The 23,608-nt window shown below is 41.5% G+C and overlaps 1 long non-coding RNA gene across 1 annotated transcript; it reads right to left on the bottom strand.

The window, feature by feature from the left end:
* Positions 1 to 380: 380 nt before the first annotated feature.
* Positions 381 to 18,514, bottom strand: LOC142830491 (uncharacterized). Its single transcript, XR_012905787.1, has 3 exons — positions 18,337 to 18,514; positions 2,004 to 2,112; positions 381 to 598 (listed from the first exon to the last, which is right to left on the bottom strand). It is a non-coding gene; the product is annotated as an uncharacterized LOC142830491 (long non-coding RNA).
* Between the last annotated feature and the right edge of the window lie 5,094 nt (positions 18,515 to 23,608).

Below are 23,608 nucleotides of genomic sequence, written 5' to 3'. Positions count from 1 at the left end.
CTGCTAATAAATAGTAAACTAGAGAGATCTCTTTGCTGGAGTTGAAGTCACTTTTACTACAGCTTCTTTATTTACAGTCAACTACACTGAGTTCAAAATCTCAGAAACAGAACATGTAGGCTTTATGACAAGCAGTTGACTGCTAATATGATAGTTCCAAACCACTGTTTGTATGAGCTGACCTTATGCTGACCTGGCAAGGAACAGTTAAAGAAAAACAAATCTGTGGGTGCAACAGCTTACAATGGTTTGTCATTAACTTGACTGACATGCTGAATACTTTTATTTTGTTGAAAAAACACAAAAACAAGCATTGTGAAATGCCTTTACTCATACTAAAATTGAGAACAAAATCTGTAACTGACAAGATGTGTTTATTTCCTCCCAGCACATCAAGCTAGTAGGTAGGGAAAAGGGAATTCAGGGAGACTCACAAAACCACATGACACAGCACCAACTAGACATCTCTCCAGAGACGATGTAAAACTGTTCCCTGTAATCAGTGGGTGGCTTCTAGGGCCTGGAAAAGGATACAAATAAAATTAAAACAATAGTCTTGATTCCTCCTCTGATTGGCCAGGTGAGTACTGATGTCAATCTAGAGAGAGAAAAGAACAAAATCCATTATTAGTTTAAATAACAAATGTATCTTTCCTCACCTTATGTGCCACCTCTAAACTGAGCTTTACTTTACCAGCACAGACCAAATTCAGTCCTGTGCTAAAAAGGATATAATAGCTCCTAGAAAAGGCAGTGTGAATTCCAGTCATCTATTCCAGGCCCTGGCTGCTCTCATTCACTCACAACAGTACATCCAGTGAAGTCAATCAAATTCATTCCCTGTGGGTATGTCTACACTACCCTCCTAGTTCGAACTAGGAGGGTAATGTATGCATATCGCACTTGCAAATGAAGCCCGGGATTTGAATTTCCCAGGCTTCATTTGCATAAGCGGAGAGCCGCCATTTTTAAAACCCCGCTGGTTCGAACCCCGTGCAGCATGGCTACACGGGGCACGAACTAGATAGTTCGAACTAGGCTTCCTAGTTCGAACTACCGTTACTCCTCGTGGAATGAGGAGTAACGGTAGTTCGAACTAGGAAGCCTAGTTTGAACTACCGAGTTCGTGCCCCGTGTAGCCGCACTGCACGGGGTTTGAACCAGCGGGGTTTTAAAAATGGCGGCTCCCCGCTTATGCAAATGAAGCCTGGGAAATTCAAATCCCGAGCTTCATTTGCAAGTGCAGTATGCCTACATTACCCCGCTAGTTCGAACTAGCGGGGTAGTGTAGACATACCCTGTTTGATTACATCACCAGTATTCTGGGGCCAGTGCACCTGGGATATACCTTATTCTTATCTTTCTGTTGTCCTCATCCTCTGTGCCATGGGCCTTTGCATAGAAAGCACTATACCCCAGAAGTTTGGTCACACACTCTGCCTCTAGTTCCTTTGTTCCAGGTCGCTCACAAAATACACTGGATATCAGGGGCTTGAGGTTGACATATGGCTTGAAAAACTCCATGCAATCTGGCGAGTCCCTGTATGGAGTGATCTGAGCAGACAAGAAAAGTGCCCAAACCACTACTGTTTATTGCTAAAAGTAGTCCAGCTTGCAAACCAGAAAGGCAACAGGCTTTAGCACGACCAAGTCAGGAGGGGAGGAGGTTTGGTCAATCAGAGAAAGGGCAGCTGACCCTATGCCCTTCCTGATGAGAAGCTTATCTCTATGTGATCTCAGGGAAGGCATGGAAACACTAAAAAAAATGGTTCTGGCTCATTGATGATCAGAAGGAAACCTCTTGCTTAACTGCTGAAATTCTTGCTTAACAAATTTTCTTTGAATGACATGCTAGGGCTCTACCAGATTCACAGTCCATTATGCTCAATTTCATAGCCATAGGATATGAAAATTGGTAAATTTCATGTTTTTCAGGTGTTTAAATCTGAAATGTCACAGTTCAGTAACTGTGGGGTGGGGATTATGGGGGGGCAGTCACAAACCTGTTGTAGGGGCTCATGAGACTGTCACTCTCATGTTTGTGCTGCCTTCAGACTTGGACTGGTCCTCCCTTACCCAGCTGGAGCTAGGTGCCCCTTTGTAGCAGTGCTCCTAGGAACAAAGAGACATTGGATGTCACAAGAAAGAGCTTGTTTCACAGTGCATGACAAAATTGATAGGACCCTATTAATGAATAAGTAAGGGAAGAAAATTTAGGGAGGTTAGACTCTTCAGGGACTCTCCCTCCGGACACATCTTGTGTTTCCTACACTCGGCGGTGCCACTTAAAAGCCACATCTACTTCAGGAATTATGGAGCGTTGGAGACTTTTTTTTACTTGTTGCAGATGTGCATCTGTCTGTTCTTGAAATTAAGTAAAGTAATGGCTTTAAGTGCAAGGATATCTTGTGTTGCCCCTTTGTACTACTCTATCAGTTGATCAGCCATGTCTCCATTGATAATAATATATGGAGATATATCTATCTCATAGAGCTGGAAGTAACCTTGAGAGGCCATTGAATGCAGTTCTTTGCTTTTATAGCAGGACCAAGTACTAGCCCTGACAGATTTGCCCCAGATCCCTAATTGCCCTGTCAAGGATTGAGTTTATAATCCCAGGTTTAGCAGGCCAATGCTCAAACCACTGAGTTATCCCTCCCCTTATCTTAAAGACACCATCTTGCACAGAGTAAAGCTACCAAGAGCTTTGGGTGGAAAGAACATCAGGTAACCACCCCCACACCACCACCACCCTTACTTACAGGAGTATGGCACCCTTAAAAGCCTTGTTCCACCACTAGAGTAACATGATGGGGTTTTAGAAGAATGAATTTGTATTGTTACAAAACTGGCATAATAGCAAGGAGGATTAAACTCTCCTATTTTGCTTGTACATATACCAAGAGAGAGAAATATAACTCCTTATTAGATCTGGGCAAAAATATTCAACCGTAACTTTTTTCAATAAAAAAATGCAGACTTGAGCTAATCAAAACTTTTCATTAAATTATGTCAAATTCACTAAACTGTTTCATGTGTATGGAAAAAAAGTATTCTAAAGAAACCTAAACTTTTTATTGTGATGTTCAAAAAGAAATATCTTGATTTCTCAATTTGACATGACCTTTAGTTTCAAAATTTCCTTAAATTTTTAAAAATGCCACTGTCAAAATGAAACATTTCACTAAACTCCAAATGATTTTCTTTTCTTCCTTTAAATTTTCAATTCGATGACAGTTTTGAAAAACAAACAAACTTTTGAGTCATCCCAAAACATTTATTTTCCTTCAGTGTGGGGGAATTTCCAGCAAACCAAATTAATAGTTAGCTAGCTGGCTAGAACAATAATCAGACATTTGCACAAAACTATTTCATATATTATCACTAGTACGATTTTTTTTCTAAGTAGAAAATTGGGACTACTGAATCTCCTTCATTTTTTGTGAGAATATAATCCTCTGCCGTGCATAAGATAGTAACTCACATCTATACACAATCAAATAATTGTCCTACTATATTGCACAATGGGGTGGGGTAGGGGCATATTCTAAATGGTTTGGGTCATTACCCATGGGGAGGAGAGAACTCTATACTTCTGCATTGGTAGAGCATTTCAATTCCACTGGTCTAAACGCTTTCAAATACATTTTTATTTTAATAACAGATTAGTGATATAGCAACTAATATATACCAATAATCCAATTAAAAATATTCTTTGAATACATATTCTGACTTTATTCCAAATCTGCAGCCTATATAAACAATCTAATGGAAACATTAGATGCTGGGGTGCATATTTTTTTTAATTGAGTTAATACTTGTCCAATTTATATGTGGAAACCAAATAATTTGAAAGGTCATATAAACTAGCACTTCTGCATTTTCTATATGCAAATTGTGCTACTGGTATGTAACAAATTAACATGTGCAAACAAAACTGAATTTTACTGCACATTCACTTGGCTAACACATGGAGATGTGCAATTAATTTGTGCCTTTATTTGAATTTTATAACTGCCTACCATAAATTCTATAAAGCACAAAAAAATTCATATTAAAATTAGCAAATAAGGTTGCAAGCAATGTTGTGAAAATTCTGGCCTTACTCTCATCCCACTGAAGTTTTGTTATTTACATTAAGGGCATGTCTACACTTGTCATAATCAGGAGTGCTGACCCAGGCCTAGTGACTCAGGCGTTAACCCGGTACCTAGCCAGGTATAAGGTGGTCAGCCAATAACAATGCAGGTAGGTATTTCAAACTGGAAAAGAGGGATTTTCTCTCTTCTTCTTTGTTTAAGATTCAGAGCAGTTTCTCCCACGTATTAAGGGAGAAGGAAGACACTTCTCTCTCCAAGAATGGACTTTTTATAATGTGTAAGTAGGGAAAAGTTTAGATAGTCTTTCAGGTTACGTCTAGACTACATCCTTTTTTCGTAAAAGGGATGTAAATTAGACGTATCGCAATTGCTAATGAAGCGGGGATTTAAATCTCCCCCGCTTTATTAGCATAAAAATGGCTGCTGCTTTTTTTCAGCACAGAGCTTTGCTGGAAAAAAGCGCCAGTCTAGACGCGGATCTTACGGAAAATAAAGCCTTTTCTGAAAGATCTCATTTCATAGAGGGATAAGGGATCTTTCGGAAAAGGCTTTATTTGCGATATGTCTAATTTACATCCCTTTTACGAAAAAGGGATATAGTCTAGACATAGCCTCAGGGTTTATTGTTTTCCTTGTTTGGGGATTTGGAAATAATGTCTGAGCTGTTCATTTTGTTTTTTTCTTTTGTAACTAAGGCTATGTCTACACTGGCAGGTTCTTGTGCAAGAATCCGCAGAGCGTCTACATTGCCCACCTGCTCTTGCGCAAGTAAATGTACAGTACTGCATGACAAGAAACAGCTCCTTATGCAAGAGCTATGCTATTTTCTATCAGGTGTAAGCTCTCTTGCACAGGCACTCTTGCGCAAGAGGGCAGTGTGGACATTCAGCAAACACGTACTTATGCAAGAATTGGCCTCCAGTCAAAAACACAGGTGGCCTCTCCGACACTCCATACAGGCAATCATCACGCATTGGGTCCTTCAAGTTGGCCCCTCCCTTAAAGGCACAGGCATGCAGCACAGCTGTTTGCCACATGCGGCCCAGGTAGCAGCCAGGGGGAGCAATGGCAGCTGCCCAACCTCAGCCTGGTCCCTCAGATCACACCGAGGAGCCATCCCAGAGCACCCAGCAGGCCCACAGAGGCACCAAGCGGAGGACTCCATGTTGGAGTACCGCTGAGGTGACTGCCCTCCTGGACATCTGGGGAAAGGAGGAGGCCCTTCGGGACCCTAAGTCCAGGAGGAAAAATGCCCAGATCTTTGCCCCGATGGCTCAGGCACTGGCCGCACAGGGACATCCGGTGAAGGACCTGCACCTCACCTATGTGTGGGCCAGCAAGCATGGGGGCAGAGGAACCACTGCCTGTCCCATTATCACCGCCTGCAGTGCATCTTGGGGAACAACGGGGCCAGTCCCCTGCAGGCCCAGGTGGACACAGCGGTGGCCACCCCAGAGGTCCGACCCAGGGAACTGGAGGAGGAGGGAGACCATTCCACTGACAAGGAGGAGGAGGTGGCAGAGGACAGCAGCCAGACCCCATCATCCAGGCCCAACAGCAGTCAGGACCTGTCCCGGGCATCCTCAGAAGCTGGCGCTGGATTGTCTGGTGAGTGCAGTGGCTACCAGTCGCAAGTGTGCTGGAGACAGAGGAGGGGCAGTTTAATTTCTGTGCCAGGGAAGATAATGGATCAAGTAATTAAGGAAATCATCTGTAAACACTTGGAAGGTGGCAAGGTGATAGGGAACAGCCAGCATGGATTTGTAAAGAACAAATCATGTCAAACCAATCTGATAGCTTTCTTTAATAGGATAACGAGTCTTGTGGATAAGGGAGAAGCGGTGGATGTGGTATACCTAGACTTTAGTAAGGCGGTTGATACGGTCTCGCATGATATTCTTATCAATAAACTAGGTAAATACAACTTAGATGGGGCTACTATAAGGTGGGTGCATAACTGGCTGGATAACCATACTCAGAGAGTAGTTATTAATGGTTCACAATCCTGCTGGAAGGCTTAACAAGTGGGGCTCTGCAGGGGTCTGTTTTGGGACCTGCTCTGTTCAATATCTTCATCAACGATTTAGATATTGGTATAGAAAGTACTCGTATTAAGTTTGCAGATGATACCACACTGGGAGGGGTTGTGACTAATCTGCAGGTTAGGGTCATAATTCAAAATGACCTGGACAAATTGGAGAAATGGTCTGAGGTAAATAGGATGAAGTTTAATAAAGACAAATGCAAAGTGCTCCACTTAGGAAGGAACAATCAGTTTCTTACATGCAGAATGGAAGCGACTGTCTGGGAAGGAGTATGGCAGAAAGGGATCTAGGGGTTATAGTAGACCACAAGTTGAATATGAGTCAGCAGTGTGATGCTGTTGCAAAGAAAGCAAACATGATTCTGGGATGCACTAACAGGTATGTTGTGAGCAAGACACGAGAAGTCATTCTTTTGCTCCACTCTGCGCTGGTTAGGCCTCAGTTGGAGTATTATGTTCAGTTCTGGGCACCGCATTTCAAGAAAGATGTGGACAAATTGGAGAGGGTCCAGAGAAGAGCAACGAGAATGATTAAAGGTCTATAGAACATGATCTATGAGGGAAGGCTGAAAGAACTGGGTTTGTTTAGTTTAGAAAAGAGAAGATTGGGGGGGGGGGATGATAGCAGTTTTCAGATATCTAAAAGGGTGTCATAAGGAGGAGGGAGAAAACTTGTTTATCTTGGCCTCTGCGATAGAACAAGAAGCAATGGGCTTAAATTGCAGCAAGGGAGGTTTAGGTTGGACATTAGGAAAAAGTTCCTAACTGTCAGAGTAGTCAAACACTGGAATAAATTGCCCAGGGAGGTTGTGGAATCTCCATCTGTGAAGATATTTAAGAGTAGGTTAGATAAATGTCTATCAGGGATGGTCTAGACAGTATTTGGTCCTGCCATGAGGGCAGGGAACTGGACTCGATGACCTCTCGATGTCCCTTCCAGCCCTAGTATTCTATGATTCTATGTGGCCTTGGCTGAAAGTCTCCCTCAAGACCTCCCAGATGACCACAGCCCTGTGATAGGTTTGCTGGATGGCAGTGGTGCATGGCTGCTCAAAAACCGTGGCAAGCCGCTCATCTTCTGCCCCCCTCCACCCTAGCAGGAAAGTCTCTCCCTTATTTTCACATAGGTTGTTGGGCACACAGCAAGCCACCACTACTACCTGGGGATCTTCCGGTAGCCAAGGTCCAGGTGGGTGAGGAGGCATCAGCTGAGCCTGGTGTTGAAGTGTTCTTTCATGGGGTCCAGGCATTCTGGGTAGGGCTTCATAAGCCAAGGGAGCAAGGGGTAGGCTGTGCCACCCACAATACAGATGGACATGTTCATCCTCCTGACCCTGATGGTGCAGTCAGGAAAAAAAGTACCGGCATGCATCCTCTGGAACAGGCTGGAGTTCTTGGACATATAGGTCTTGTGTGCCTTCCCCAACCACCCGATGTTAATGTCCGGGAATCAGCCCCAGGTGTCCATGAGGACATGTAGAACCATGGAAAAGCACCCCTTCATATTGATGAAGTCTGAGGTACAGTGGTTGGGGGCCAGGGGGGAGATGTGGGTGCTCAATGTCCCCACCTTCTGCAAAGTCAGTGATGATGGGGTCCACATTCTCCAGGGTGATGACCCAGTGCTACAGTATGGCGTTGATTGGCCTTCACCACCTGTAGAATCATAGAAATCTAGACTCACAGGGTTGGCAGAGCCCTTGGGAATTTCCCAAGTATAAGCCCCTTCTCATACCAGGAGCAACCGTAACTAAGCCATCGCAGTCAGGGCTTTGTGAAGCCAGGAGATTCCATCTTCCCCCTTCCCCCAGGGAATCCATTCCAGTAGTTCATTACCCTCTTAGGACAATAGTAACCAAAGTGCAATGGCAACACGCTTCTGGAGGGCTGGAGTGAGCCACTTGCAGAGCTCTAAGAAGGTGTCTTTCTGAATCTGGAAGTTCTGGAGCTACTGCTGGTCGTCCCACTGCTCCATGACAATCTGGTCCCAGCAGTCGGAACTGGTGTCCCGGCACCAGAAGAAGTGGTGCATGGCAGGCTGGGGAGGATGGACGGGATCATGGGGCATGAAGAACACCTGGTTTGTGGTGAGGAGGTCCCCCATTCTGAGCTGGTCACCAAAGTACTGCAGTGCTACGAGGACAGTCTGCCTAGACAGTGCCAAGAGTTGCAGCAGGTCTAAAAGCCAGTGAGTGCTTTGCAGCAGGTCCAACTCCATGGTGGAAGTGCTGTGGCATCTGCAAGGACAACCACAGCATGCAGCGAGAAGAGTTTCTGTCTCTTGAGGAGGTAGGCAGTGGAGAAGAGTGTGAGGCATGGCTGTAGAAGGGAGCCTGTTTAAGCACAAGTCTCAGATACCCTCAAGGAAGTGACTGCTATCCTGCCCAAAGAGCTTCCTTAAAACAGTTGGATATGATAGACATTTCCATTTTTATGAAAAACTATTTTAAATGAAAATATCAGGCTTTTCAGTGAGCAAACATAAACTATAGAACCAATTTTACTGATTGATTGATTGATTTTTGCAAACTGACCATCAAAATGTTCAGTTTTAAGCTGAAAGTTTTTCATTTTTTATTTTTTGAAAATTGAAACTTTTTCATTTCCTTTGTCCAAACAAAACAAAACAAAACAAAACAAAACAAAAATTACTTTCAGTATTTTGACAAAAATCTAACATTTCCCAGGGGAATTTTAGGCAAAAATTAATTTCTTTTGAATTTTCATAGAAATTTTTCATAGCATAAACAATCACTTCTTGATCAGCTATAATAGTAACACTTCTTTTTAAACAACATCTACAACACAGGCCTTGGTGGTGAGTGGGGACGTCAACTATCCAGATTCTTCAACTAGCTATTATTCTGTTACTCTTTTCTGCAATCCTTTGTCTCATCTATTTACATGGAAAACTCATAGCCCAAATTTCAATTACGGCCCTTAGACCATTTGGTGTTGTAAATGAATAACAATAAGAAGAAAATCCACAAATTGCCCTGGAAGGTCAGTGAGCAGATAGCATTTCCAAGGAAGAGGTATGTACCATGGTTCATGAAACAGTAATAAATTACAATCGAAGTAAAAAGGCAAATATAGTGAAACCAACACTGAGATGTTTGATCATTTATTTAGAAGAAAATGTTTTATTTGTCTTCAGCACTGGTCATGTGACATCCACTGGCAAATTTCAGGCTACAATTCTATCCTGCCTTGCTGAAATGGATTCCAACAAAGCATCTGGTACATAGGAAGAAATACAAAAGACCTGCAGGTACAAAAGGGTACAAACTAGTTCAAAGATAAAAATGTTAATTTGAAAAACAGTGCTTTGATTGTTTCTTGGTCCTGATGGTGACTGTTGCAATGCATAGATGTTAAGATTAATATAATAGTCAAATGATAAAGCACTAGCTCTTCAAAAAATAATTATCTGCAGGAATTGGAGCTGAGATTAACAAAGACTTTTACTATTCATTGTCAAGCTATATTCCTTTCTTTCTTTCTTTCTCCCAGAATTGCATATCCACATAGTAACCAAACAGCTTCTTTAGTTCCTGACTTTCCCAGTAAGAAATAAATGTATTCATGTGCAAGATATCAGTTAAGTACTACCCACATTAAACTTGCAATTAAGAAGAAAGACAAATTTTCACATAGGCAGGTCCTAAAGAAGGGAGCTAGGAGTAATAAGATTGGAATTACTGAAGCTGAACTGGTCCCAGGTGGGCTGGAGAGGCGGCCTTGGGGGAGAACATGCTCTCATGCTCACATGCAAAGCAACTTAATTTTGTGTTTAGGCTTAATTTAATAAGATAGCAAATAAAAGTGTGAAATGTTGAACTAAGAAAAAAGTGATAAAAATACAAATAGCATTAAATGAATATAAGTAATATTAGTTCACAATTTAATTATCAGTCTCTTCAGAAAAGGACCTTGATATATATATATTCGCTCTCTCCTAGGTCTTTAAGGGCAAAGACACTCACTTTTGAATTGTGGTGAAAGCTTTATAAATAGTCATATCTTTTTATGGAACCTGAAATCAGCATGAATATCATCCTCTGAATTACAAAGGAAAAATTCAGAAACCAAGTATTTCAGAATACCCAGTATCTGAAGTACTGAGCTGATAGAATTAGCCTGAATCATTGCCAAGATAAATTCACTGTGTGCTCACCAGAATCTTCCCCAGTTATCAAGTGAATCTTAGGTAGTTTGAGATTCAAATCTATCTCTAAATTGTTATGGTCATAACCAGTGTTTGGTGGACCACATTAGGAACAATTTTATACTTTACTTTTAGAGCTCTTCAAAAAGTATGTACTTTTAGAGCTTTTTAAATTTAAAAATGGAAACCCCCAAAATGAAAAGTAAATGTTCACTATTCAGCAGCCAAAGCTGACAGAAAAAAATGCTCAGATTTCCTGAGAATAAAAACCCCTTTTAACTGATACATTGAAACGCACAGCTGGTGCATCGTGTTGTCAAATCTTCATTACCCCCTTCTGGCATAGGTGGCATAAAGGAAAGAAGTCCATATATCAAAGTGGGGGAAACAGAATTGGGGCTTCATTACACATAGCCTCCACTGGAGTTAGTATCATAAAGACCCTATGTCATTAGCATAATTTCCAATAGTCCAGCTGTTGCTGTAATTATCACCAGCAAATTACAACACAAACTGGCCCTGAGGGTCAGAAAGTCATAACTGACTTCTTGAAGTTTCTCATCTATTGTACCAGATGCAGGGGAGAATCTGGTCCCATTTCTTAAAGAAGTTAGCTCTGTCGGCCACAGTAGTTTCCCAGCATTACATGTCTGTCCATAGTCATTCCTCAAATGATATTTCTTATATCTTCCTTTTCAGTTTTACCCTCCACTAGTTCATTCAGTATTTGGAAATGTGTTTTTCTTTAATAGCATTTCCTCTTTCTATTTAATTTTTTCTAAACATTCAGGCCTTTATGCCTGAGATTTTGTGTCAAGAATATTTATCACAGCTACCTCACTAATGCATGCAGCAATAAAGCCGTATATTTCCAATCTAGTGAGCTCACCAGTCAGTGAGGAGGGCAAATAGATCCCAAGGTAGAATGACAGATTCAACAGAAATCTAGTCCTCCATTTGCAAATGCTTCAGGAACCGAATATTTGTTCATTTTAAAACCTCTCACAGGAATGCACAACTCTCTGCTACTGGGTGTAGAGGTAGGACATAACTTGTTTCTGTCATTCTCAGGTGCTAACTTGACTGAACTTAAGCTTGATCCCAAAGTATTGTCTCACTCTCCCCTGCCCCACTCCAGAAAAGAGCTTACACTGATAACTGTGTAGCGATCTCCTTGCTTCAGTGTAATCATCAGCTTCCCTCTTTCCTCCATATTCAACCTGCTACTAGTGCATTGGAACAACAAAGAATGAAGATTACTTGAACCATGGAGCTGGATCTAATGCATCTGAGGGTGCTGAGGGAGTTGACTCATGTGATTGCAGAGCCATTGGCCATTATCTTTGAAAACTCGTGGAGATAGGGGGAGGTCCCAGATTATTGGAAAAAGGCAAAAGTCGTGCCCATCTTTAAAAAAAGGGAAGAAGGACAATCCAGGGAATTACAGACCTGCCAGCCTCACTTCAATCCCCAGAAAAATCATGGAGTGGATCCTCAAGGAATCCATTTTGAAGCACTTGGAAGAGAGGAAAGTGATCAGGAATAGTCAACATGGATTCACCCAGAGCAAATCATGCCTGACCAACCTCATTGCCTTCTATGACAAGATAACAGGCTGTGTGGATATGGGGGAGTCAGTGGATGTGATATGAAAGCTTTTGATACATTCTCCCATAGTATTCTTGCCAGCAAGTTAAGGAAGTATGGATTGGATAAATGGACTGTAAGGTAAATAGAAACCTAGTTAGATTGTTGGGCTCAACGGGTATTGATCAATGGCTTGATGCCTGTCTGGCCATCGGACCTGGATGAGGAGATGGATTGCATCCTCAGCAAGTTTGAGGATGACACTAAGTTAGGGATCAGGTCCAGAGTGACCTAGATAAATTGGAGGAGGTTCAACAAGAATCTCAAGGCTTGAGACTGACTGGCTAAGCAGCAGTTCAGCAGAAAAGAAGCGGGAGATTAGAGTGAATGAGATGCTGGATATGAGTCAACAGTATGCCTTGGTAGCCAAAAATGCTAACAGCATATTAGGGTGCATTAGGAAGAGCATTGCCAGAAGATCTAGAGAAGTGATTATTCCCCTTCATTTGACATTGGTGAGACCGCATCTGGAGTATTGTGTCCAGTTCTAGGCACCGCACTATAGAAAGGATGTGGATGCATTCTAGAGTGTCCAGTGAAGGGCAACCAAAATGATTAGGGGGCTGGAGCACATGACCTATCAGGAGAGGCTGAGGGATTTGGGCTTATTTAGTCTGAAGAGAAGAGTGAGGGGGGGGATTTGATAGCAGCCTTCAACTTCCTTAAGGGAGATCCCAAAGAGGATGGAGAGAGGCTGTTTTCAGTATTGACAGATGGCAGAACAAGAAGCAATGCTCTCAAGTTACAGTGACCATTACTAGTCTAGGTTGAATATTAGGAAAAAACTATTTTGCTAGGAGGGTGGCGAAGCATTGGAATGGGTTACCTAGGGAGCTGGTGGTTTTTAAGTCCTGGCTTGACAAAGCCATGGTTGAGATGGTTTAGTTGGGTTGGTCCTACTTTGGGCAGGGGGTTGGACTCTGTGACTTCCTTAGGTCTCTTCCAACTCTCTGATTCCATGATTCTATGCCCCATTGGCCTGGACTCTCTTCAATGGAGAGCTCTGTCTGAAACTGATATTGCCAGTTTTCTCAATGGTGGTAGATGCTGGATGGCAGATGGTGGCACTGGATAATGTCACTTGTATGTACAAAGAGAGTGAACCAGACTAATCTACCCTCCACATCCACACAGAACTTGTCCTTCTCCTCTTTCTTTAGTTTGGCCTGCATGACTTGCTCCCAAAAAGTTTTCCACTCTGAAATATCTAGGTCAAATTACTCACAAGAAAGAATCATTGATTTCTCTTTAGTTCTTTCTTTGTCACATATCCACCACTCACTCTCTTCACCTGTTATTTGCTGACATGTAGGTATTTATGAACTGATGTCCTTACCAGATGAATTCTGTTCACAAAATGACCAGAAAATCCAGAGAAGCTGCATAGCAGTTTTTCACTGATTTCTTTGAAACATCTATTTTTATAGTGGTACACCTAGCATGGAAGATGCTAAACCTCTTGCTGTTCATAGTTTCATATTTTATCTTCTGAAAAGATGAAAGTTTCTCATGTTTTCTTAGAATAATCAGAGCTATTTCCTGAGTATGTGAAAGAAAACAGAGATTCAAATGAAGTAAAAATCTTAAATGAATCACACTGTTCCATAGACTCTCTATGGATAGTCATTCCATGCTCTAATAACATGAATATAGCAGTAGAGAGATATTTCCGACCACCTGACCAGGACAGTGATAGTGGCTATGAAATAAAAAAGGGACATTAGAGAGGCTATCAAAATAAATAAATAACTCAGTAATAGTGGGGGATTTCAATTTTCCCTATATTGAATAGGTTATGCATCACTTCATGACAGAGTGCAGAGAAATTTTCTTGACACCTTAAATGACTGTTTCTTGAAAGGAGTTGGTTCTGCAACCCACAAGAGGAGAGGCAATTCTTTATTTAGTCCTAAGTGGAGCACAGGATCTGGTCCAAGAGATGACTATAGCTGGACCACTTGAAAATAGTGACCATAATATAATTGAATTTAACATTGCTGTTGTGGGAAAAACACCACTGCACCCCAAAACTGTGGTATTTAATTTCAGATGGGGAAAAACACAAAAATGAGGAGGTTAGTTCAATAGAAATTAAAAGGTACAGTTTCAAATGTAAAATCCCTGCAAGCTGCATGAAAACTTTTCAAAGACACCATAATAGAGACTAAACTTGATTTTATACCCTAAATTAAAAAACATAGTAAGAGAACCAAAGAAGTGCCACCGTGGCTTTACAGACAAGTAAAATAAGCAGTAAGAGATTAAAAAGGTATAATTTAAAAAGTGGAAGTTAAGTCATAGTGATGAAAATAGAAAGGAGCATAAATTCTGTCAAATGAGTTGTAAAAATATAATTAGGAAGGCCAAAAAGGAATTTGAAGAATAGCTAGCCAAAAACTCTGCAAGTAATAGCAAAATGTTTCTTAAGGACATTAGAAGCAGGAAGCTACTAAACAACCTTTGGGGCCATTGGACAATCAAGATGCTAAAGGAGCACTCAAGGATTGAGAAACTTTGGATCATCTTCATGGCTGAGGATATTAAGGAGAGTCCCAAACTTGTGCCATTCTTTTTAGGTGACAAATCTGAGGAATTGAGGTGCCATAGGGGAGGTTTTAGAACAAATTGATAAACTAAACACCAACAAGTCACCAGAACCAGATGGCATTCAGCCAAGCATTCTGAAAGAACTTAAATGTGAAATTGCAGAACTATTAATGGTGGTTTGTAACTTGTCCTTTAAATCATTTTCTGTACCATATGATTTGAAGACACCTAATGAAACACCAATCTTTAAAAAGGACTTTAGAGATGGATCCAGGCAATCATAGACTGGTAAGTCTAACATCAGTACCGGGCAAATTAGTCGAAACTATAGTTAAGAATAGAGGGTCAGACACACAGATTAACATAATTTGTTGGTCGAAAGTCAACATGATTTCTGTAAAGGGAAATTATGCCTTACTAATCTACTAGAGTTCTTTGTGGGGTTCAACAAACATGTGGACAAGGGGGATCCAGTGGATATAATGTACTTAAATTTCCAGAAAGCCTTTGACAAGGTCCTTCACCAAAGGCTCTTAAGTAAAGTAAGTTGTCATGGGATAAGAGGGAAGGTCCTTTTATGGACTGTTAACTGGTTAAAGGACAGGAAACAAAGGGTAGGAATAAACGGTAAATTTTTGGAATGGAGACTAACTAATGGTGTCCCACAGGGGTCTGTACTGGGACCAATCCTATTCAACATATTCATAAATGACCTGAAGAATGGGGTAAACAGTGAGGTGGCAAAATTTGCACATGATAAACTGCTCAAGACAGTTAAGACCATAGTAGACTGTGAAGAGCTTCAAAAAGATTTCACTAAACTACATGATTGGGCAACAAAATGGCATTTAAAACTTAATGTTGATAAAAGTAATGCATATTGGAAAAAATAACCCCAACTATACATACAATATGACGGGGACTAATTTAGCTATAACTACTCAAGAGAGAGATTTTGGAGTCATTTTGGGTTGTTCTCAGAAACCATCCACTCAATATGGAGCAGCAATCAAAAAATCAAACAGAATGTTAGGAATCATTGGAAAAGAGATAGACTATATCTACACTGCATTCCTCTTTCAAGAGAGGAATGCAAATGCAGCCGAGCGAAATTGCAAATGAAGTGTGGATTTGAATTTCCCATGCTTCATTTGCATAATCGTGTCCAGGCACTATTTCTAAATACCCTATTTCGAAAAAAGAAATGCAGTCTAGATGCGGTTATTTCGAAAGAAATACATAGTCCTGTTTTTTGTTTCAGCTAGACTAGACTAACACGGCTACATCTCTATTACAGTCAACTTGTGGAACTCCTTGTCAGAGGATCTTATGAAGGCCAGGATTTTAAAAGGGTTCAAAAAAGAGCTAGATCAGTGGTCTCCAACCTTTTTACACCCAAGATCACTTTTTAAATCTTAGAACAGGCGAAGATCTACAGCCCCGCCCCTTCCTTGAAGTTCTGCCCCTTCCTTGAATCCCCGCCCCTTCCTTGAAGCCCCGCCCTCTCTATTCTCCTCCTGTCCATCACTTACTATCCCCAGCCCTTACTTACACACTCTGATAAACAGTTTATTTTTAAATTATCCGATACATAAAATTAAAATCAGGTGTTTATAGTTATGAAATAAATGGTCTGTTTTTTATTCATGCTATTTAAATCTAAAATGAAGTATTTATAATTATACATTTTGTGGGGACAGAGTTCTGCGGCTAGGGGCAGGGGAGAGGGAACAGGGTGCTGGGAGGGCAGAGGACAGGGCTCTGCAGCAGGGGACAGAGTGCCAATGGGGACAGAGTTCTGTGGCTGGGGGCAGGGGAGTGGGGACAGCGTTCTGTGGCTGGGGAGTAGAGGCTAGGGAGTGGGGTGCCAGTGGAGGCGGAGAGTCCCCTGCATCTCCCTCCTCCCAGGATTCTCCCCTCCTCCCAGAGAAACCAGCCCGGGCCTGCCCTGGGGCTGACCCCACGCGGCGCAGGGAAGGTTCGCGCATGCCTGCCCCGGGGCCAACCGCCCCCCCTCCCCCCGTGCAGGGAAGCCCCGCACGTGCTTGTCCCGGTGCCAACCACCCCCCCGCCTCCGCGCAGGGAAGTCCTGCGCGCACGCCTGCCCCGGGGCCAACCTCCCCACCCCACGCACGCACCGGGAAACCCCCTGCGCGCCTCCCGCGGGGCTAACTCACCCCTCCTTGAGGTAAATAGTGGGGCTTCTCGGGGGTGGGAGGGAAATGGGGGCGGGGCAGACAGGACACCTCACGATCGACCTGTTGGTAACCACGGAGCTAGATAAATTCATGGAGAATAGGTCCATCAATGGCTGTTAGCCAAGTCGGGTAATGGTATCCCTAACCTCTGTTTGTTAGAGGCTGGGATGACAGGGGCGGGATAATTCATTTCCTCGGAGGGCACCTAGTATTGGCCACTGTTGGCAGACAGGATACTAGGCTAGATGGACCGTTGGTCTGACCCAGTATGGCCGTTCTTATGTTCTTATATAGCAGGCCTCCAAAGAAGACTAGGGAGATCAATGGCTCTATTGTCAGATGTCAAGATTAAAAGATTTCTGGATTTCACACTTTCTAGAGTCAGGATGGAATTTGTTAGCTGAATGAATATGATAAACCTTTAGGCTACGTCTACCCTTTCACCCTTTTCCGGAAATGCTTAAAACGGAACAGTTTTCCATTATATTTCCGGAAAAAGCGCGTCTATATTGGCAGGATGCTTTTCCGGAAAAGCACTTTTTCCAGAAAAGCGTTCGTGGCCAATGAAGCCCCGATCATCATTTTCGTGATCAGGGCTTTTTTGCGGAAAAGACTACTGTGCTGTCTACACTGGCCCTTTTCCGGAACAGTTTTTCCGGAAAAGGACTTTTGCCCGAACGGGAGCAGCATAGTTTTTCCGGAAAAACACTGACAATTTTACAGTAGATTGTCATTGCTTTTCCGTAAAAGCAAGTGGCCAGTGTAGACAGCTCGCAGCTTATTCTGGAAAAGCGGCTGCTTTTCCGGAATAAGTGGCCCAGTGTAGACACAGCCCCATGGTACTTGTTTCACAATAAACCCCAACCAAAGCATGTTTTTTTGCTATCATTGGTTGTAAACAAACTACATCTGAGGTAAATCCGCTGAATTGATAGAGCTTCATGTCCTTTTGTGCCAGATGTTACAAATATGCAGACAGACAGTTCTTATTGATCCAAATGGCTTGAAGACATTCCATTGGAAAGCATAGGTATTAATGCCTGACATTTTGACATGCTTGATATGACAATGCCAGGAATACTAATGTGTGAAAAGAAACTATGCTCTCATATTATAACAGCAGATTTCCCTATCAAATAATTAGAAATATGTTGCACGGCTAATCATACATCAGAGGAGAAATGATCATAATCATAACCTATCTAAATACACAAAACAGGGCTGCAATCAAGCAGTATAGCCTTTTCTAAAAATGTGAGCCATTTTATTCGTCTGAGTTACAAAAATGAAATGAACAGTTGCTCTGCTTACAAACAAAGCTTCAACTGGAAAGTCGTCCATAAAGAAAAAAAAAGTCTTGTGAATCTTCACATACAGTCTTCTTCTTCAAAACCCTAAAAAACCTGTACTGTCTAACATGTTCAACAACAACAACAAAAATGGCTAATTGTCCTAAAAGCCAGTTACTTAGCCTTTTGAATTCTTATCCTCTTTTGGCCTTCATGTGTCTGTCATCTCCTGGTTCTTCTCCTAACATTTTAATTGCTCCTTCAGAAGCTAATTTAGAGGGTCTTCTTTACTCCCTTGAAACTCCCATCTTTGACTCACTTCTTTTCTCACTGTACACCTTACCTCTGGGGAAGGCTCCACTTCTAATCTCTGCTCCAGATTGAGTCTTCCTCATTTAAATCAAAAATCTCATCTAGTCTTTCCAATATCTCGTGGATGTCTAACCACCAGCTCAACAAAATATCCAAACATGATCTTCATGCCAAATCCTCCCTTGAGTACCCCCTTTATCATCACAATAATCACAACATCACAATAAGCTTGTCATTCAGACCCTTAATCTGAGTGACTGAGTACTTTCCCTACACCCACACATTCAGCCTATGTATAAATTTAGTGGCACTTCCTAAATAACAGCACAAGAACCAGCTTTTCCTGTCTGTTCACATGTTTGGTATTGTTATGCAGACCACCATAATCTTGCATCTTGTAACCTCTTGCTGTCTGGACTTCATAAAGCCAGCCTTGCTCCCTTAAATACTTTCAAAATGCAGCTGCTTAAACTATTTTCTGTTATTTTGACTTCATCATTATTTTGTTGTGTCCCTCCATTGGCTTCTTCATCTGTACCATATAAAATACAACTTTCTTATCTTTATCCTTAGGAATCTTCCTGACTGAATTTGAGTCTACCTAGCTGTTCTTTTAATTTATTTTGAAATAGATTGTTACTTTTGATCCACCAATATTCCTGGCCTCATTGCTTGCCTTACGATTTACCCACCTTCCACTTTTTGAGGTGGTGGAAATTAGAATAAAATTTTTAATTGATTGAAAATTCACTTCTTGACAATATGGAGATATACCAATATTTTCATAGAGACTAATGAAGTGACATCTCCTTCATTTTTCATTGACCAACTTAGTAGGAACAGGAGCTACTGATTTTAGAATGCCAATGGGAATATTTATGCAAAGGCGTAACTTTTTCATTGAAGGCCAAACTTTTTCATTGAAGCACACTCTGTTATGCTCCACTTGACACATTGTGGCTACGTCTACACTGGCCCCTTTTCCGGAAGGGGCATGTAAATTTCACTAGTCGTCGTAGGGAAATCCGCGGGGGATTTAAATATCCCCCGCGGCATTTAAATAAAAATGTCCGCCGCTTTTTTCCGGCTTTTAAAAAAGCCGGAAAAGAGCGTCTAGACTGGCCCCGATCCTCCGGAAAAAGTGCCCTTTTCCGGAGGCTCTTATTCCTACTTTGAATAAGAGCCTCCGGAAAAGGGCACTTTTTCCGGAGGATCGGGGCCAGTCTAGACGCTCTTTTCCGGCTTTTTTAAAAGCCGGAAAAAAGCGGCGGACATTTTTATTTAAATGCCGCGGGGGATATTTAAATCCCCCGCGGATTTCCCTACGACGACTAGTGAAATTTACATGCCCCTTCCGGAAAAGGGGCCAGTGTAGACGTAGCCCATGGGTTTGCAGTTCCACCAGAGTCCCATCACTGTAGGGTTTTCCCCCCAGTTTTTATGCATTCTGCAGTTTTCTGCAAATTCTAAAATTTCATTTGTGGGGAAAAGTGTTTTGGGTCTTTTTTTTACTTCTAGGCTTATAGCCAATTAATGTGCTTCTTCAATACTAATTCACCTTGCTGAAAGCTGGGCTAAATTCTGCTCTCAGGTATATTGTGATAACTAATTTTTCAAAATTATTTCTCTCAAATTTTATTATAATTTTCTTTTAAACATTGATCCTGACTCTCCATCAAGTGCATCTTGTGTTGTCATTTACATCTTCTATAGCATTTCTATGTGTTAGCAGTTTACATATCCTGTATGAATAATCAATACAGAAATCCTTGATTGTTGACAGATTCAAAGCATGTTCATGTAAACTCAGCTGCTTTGATATGGGCATCTTGTTTGTATGGCTGACTCAAGACTATATAGGGCCATATTCTATTAAAACAATGCACCTGTTCTCATGATGGCTGGTACAAACAATATTAAGACATGTTGATGTCATACTTGAAAGCACATCGGGTTGACACACCTTCTCCCAGCACCTGGAAAGCAACAACCCATGACAGAGCACGGTGGCACCAGATTTGCCATATCACCATTAACCACTTGGCTGTAAGGCTCACTCACACCTTAAATGAAAAACATGAACAGTGCAAAGCAAGGCTACATCTTTCTGTAATGGTCATGGACAAGCTTGTTTGTCCAATATACACACGTGTTTACTGTTCTCAAAATGATCTGAACTCACTCAAACTATAGTTGACATCAGTATAAGTGTCCCAGTTCAGCAAAACACTTCAGCATTTGGTGAACCATATCTCCAGCCTATAACTCATTTAAACATAGGTGTGTTTTTCTGACCTGAAGGATAATGATTACACAAGGTGCAAGAAGGTGGTTTAGTGAGCCAAGATGGAGACAGGCTTATTTTTAGGGTATTTATGTATTTCAGTACTGATGCCACGTGAAAATATTCTTTGCAAGGAAGCCCTGTTCTCAATTATCGGTCAGATATTGCATGCATGAAACTGTGATCTCTGAGCCTCATAAGAGTTTATTAGTATGATTGATTCAGTGCCACAGATGTGCATGTTTCTCTATTTTTCCTGCTACATGTCTCATCTGAAATTGCAGTCCCCATTGGTGGCCTCATAACTATTGGTAATAGCACAATTATTTTCATTACAAAGATATGGAGGACAAACATCAGCACAATAAATGCCTGAGGCCTAAGCACCTGATCTGTGCAAATAATCAAAGTTCCAATGATTTTTAAAGGGAAGATCAAAAAAGAATGGTTAAACAGAACTGTTTCATAAGAGGATGTTTTTTGGCATGTGGCCTGGCTTTTTAAGGCCAGATCCTGCCCAATGCATAAGCCGATATGGAAGAAGAGGAGAGGACATAAAGAGCTCCATCCCGTACTTGTACCTCATGCAGGTACCAGTGATTATCTCATTGTAACATGCAGACACTGTTTCCTACTAACTTCACCCAGGGCACTAGGGACCTCAAAGGGGGTAATGACTCCACCCCATCCTCATCAAAGCACTGGGTAGGAGCATGTGCTGTGCTTTCCTAGGGTGAAGTGGCTGCCAAGACTATAAATGCTGCCTGGTAGCCCACAGGGAGGATTTTTGGCTGATCCTTTAACCCAACTGCACATAGGTTGCTCCATACAGTCTCTCCAACAGCTGACCTTATGGAAAACACAGTCTAGACTAGTGGTGGACAGTGGCCCATCAGGATAATCTGATTGTGAGCCATGAGACATTTTGCTGACATTGCCTATTCATAGGCACAGCCCCCACAGCTCCCATTGGCCAGGAGCAAAGAATCATGGCCACCGGGTGGCACCTGCAGATGGTCAACATTGGTGAAATGTTTTGCAGCCTGAAATCAGATTAGCATTATGGGCTGCACGTAGCCCAGAGGCCACAGATTGCCCACCACTGGGAGCCCATCATAAACAAGCTACCACCTGAAAATATCCTGGTAAATAACTAAAGCTACTCTAAAACTGTAATTCCTCAATTCATATCTTTTGACTAAACATGGAATAGTGATGCTGGGGGTGGAAGAAGGGATTCAGCCAAACAAACCAAAGCAGATTATGTATTGTCATAAGGAAAGCAGGGATTTGTGTTGCAGTTTGAAATTTCCTACTCTGAAACAATCCAGTTTATTGCTACAGCTGGTCATTCACTATATATGATCACTCTACTACCCAAAACTTTGCTAGGATGAACAAACATGTTATTTCTCTGTGTACTTTCTCTGCCATCTGCCTGCTGTCAGTTACATCATGTGTTGCAGAGTGATATTTTCTTCACTACATTTATATGGAGTCCTGAAAAGAAACAAACTTTGTTCTTACACAATGGTGGAGGTTTTAACAACTGGGATGGAAAATTGAATAGCTGCAGAGGTGAGAGAAGTCTTCCATGGCGATTTACAAGAAGAGAGGCAAAGCAACTGTGCTGTTGGGATGCCCCATTCCAGCATCAAACTTTCTTACTTTCAGATTAATTCATTAATGGTATTTCATATGCATTCATTAATTATAAGAGAAAAATCAGCAGCTTGGTAGTCTTTTGCTACACAGATAATAAACTGAGCTGTTTACAAAGCAGGCATTCAGGATGAAATACAAATACTAATATTAACTATTCTTTTAGGTCATTTAATTCATGAAGGGAGTATCTGCACAGCACTTATATTGAAACAGAGCACTCTTCCTCCAACGTCCCTTACTCCTCATACAATGAGGGCTACAGGGGTCGGAATAAGAAGTCCTCCAGTTTGACAGTATTTCAACCTTATGTCAAAATAACTGCCTGCTGTGTAGATGCAGACTAAGTTCTTTCAAAATAATGCTAGTTATTATGAAAAAATGTTGCTGTGTAGATGTACCCCATTTGAATTATGAGCACTTTGGGGCAAGAACTATCTAGTTTTGTACAGCACTTAGGAGAATGAGGCCTGGGCCATGCCTGGGGCTCCAACATTCACCCCCAATAACTCATCTCTAGCACAGGTATGTCAGGGATGTATTTACTGGTAAAGTTTGATATGGTAGAGCTTTTACATGAAAGTTTGGGGGCCCTAACCGCAGCAGTTCTAGGTGGCTGTGTTACTATCGAAACTGATTTTTACCAGCTGAGGATCTGGCACATGGTTTAGAGAATTATCAGGTACACAGTCCCAACTCTTAAATAATATAACAACTTTTATCCAGTACAACAAATGCTGCTTTTATTTTGTTTTTCTAAAAAGAAAAAAAATGAGGCCACTGCTTGTATAATGGAATCTATGCTTCTGATACAGTATTATAATCATAGTTCTGCTGGACAGATCAAATCAATTCATTGTACCACTCCCCCATTCATTATTACCTAAAATTTTGCTTTTCTTTATAGCTTTTTCTTTAATGATTCCTCTTGTCTTTTTCCACTGATGCAGAAGGATATAGATTTTTTGGGAAATTTCCAGTAGAGTCCCCAAATGTGTTACCTACAGACCTAGCTTTCTTTAGCCATTCACAACATAAATTCAGGTCAGTGAGAGGAATAAAATATGGTATAGTTACTATATTGTCCCAAGAATGTAGTCTCCTTTAAAACAAAAGTTCCATTTGTCATTCATGTCTAACCTCTGTCAAAGTGGATGTGCACCTAATTTTGAACAGGCTTTGAGAAGAAATTTGTGCTTAAAATATTCCAGCTGTCAGCTGTAACTAAAATCCATGTTGATTGACCAACAGAGTTGCTTTCTGAATTGCATTTTAGCACTAACATAATATTTTCTTTTCAGGGCCAGCAGTGACTATAGATTTATAAGAAGCAGTGTTTTCAAGCTCAACTTTAAGG

Source organism: Pelodiscus sinensis, chromosome 8 (assembly GCF_049634645.1).
Source record: "Pelodiscus sinensis isolate JC-2024 chromosome 8, ASM4963464v1, whole genome shotgun sequence".
Lineage (NCBI taxonomy): Eukaryota > Metazoa > Chordata > Testudines > Trionychidae > Pelodiscus > Pelodiscus sinensis.
Note: the sequence above shows the minus strand (reverse complement) of the source record. Positions and strands in the feature narration are given on the sequence as shown.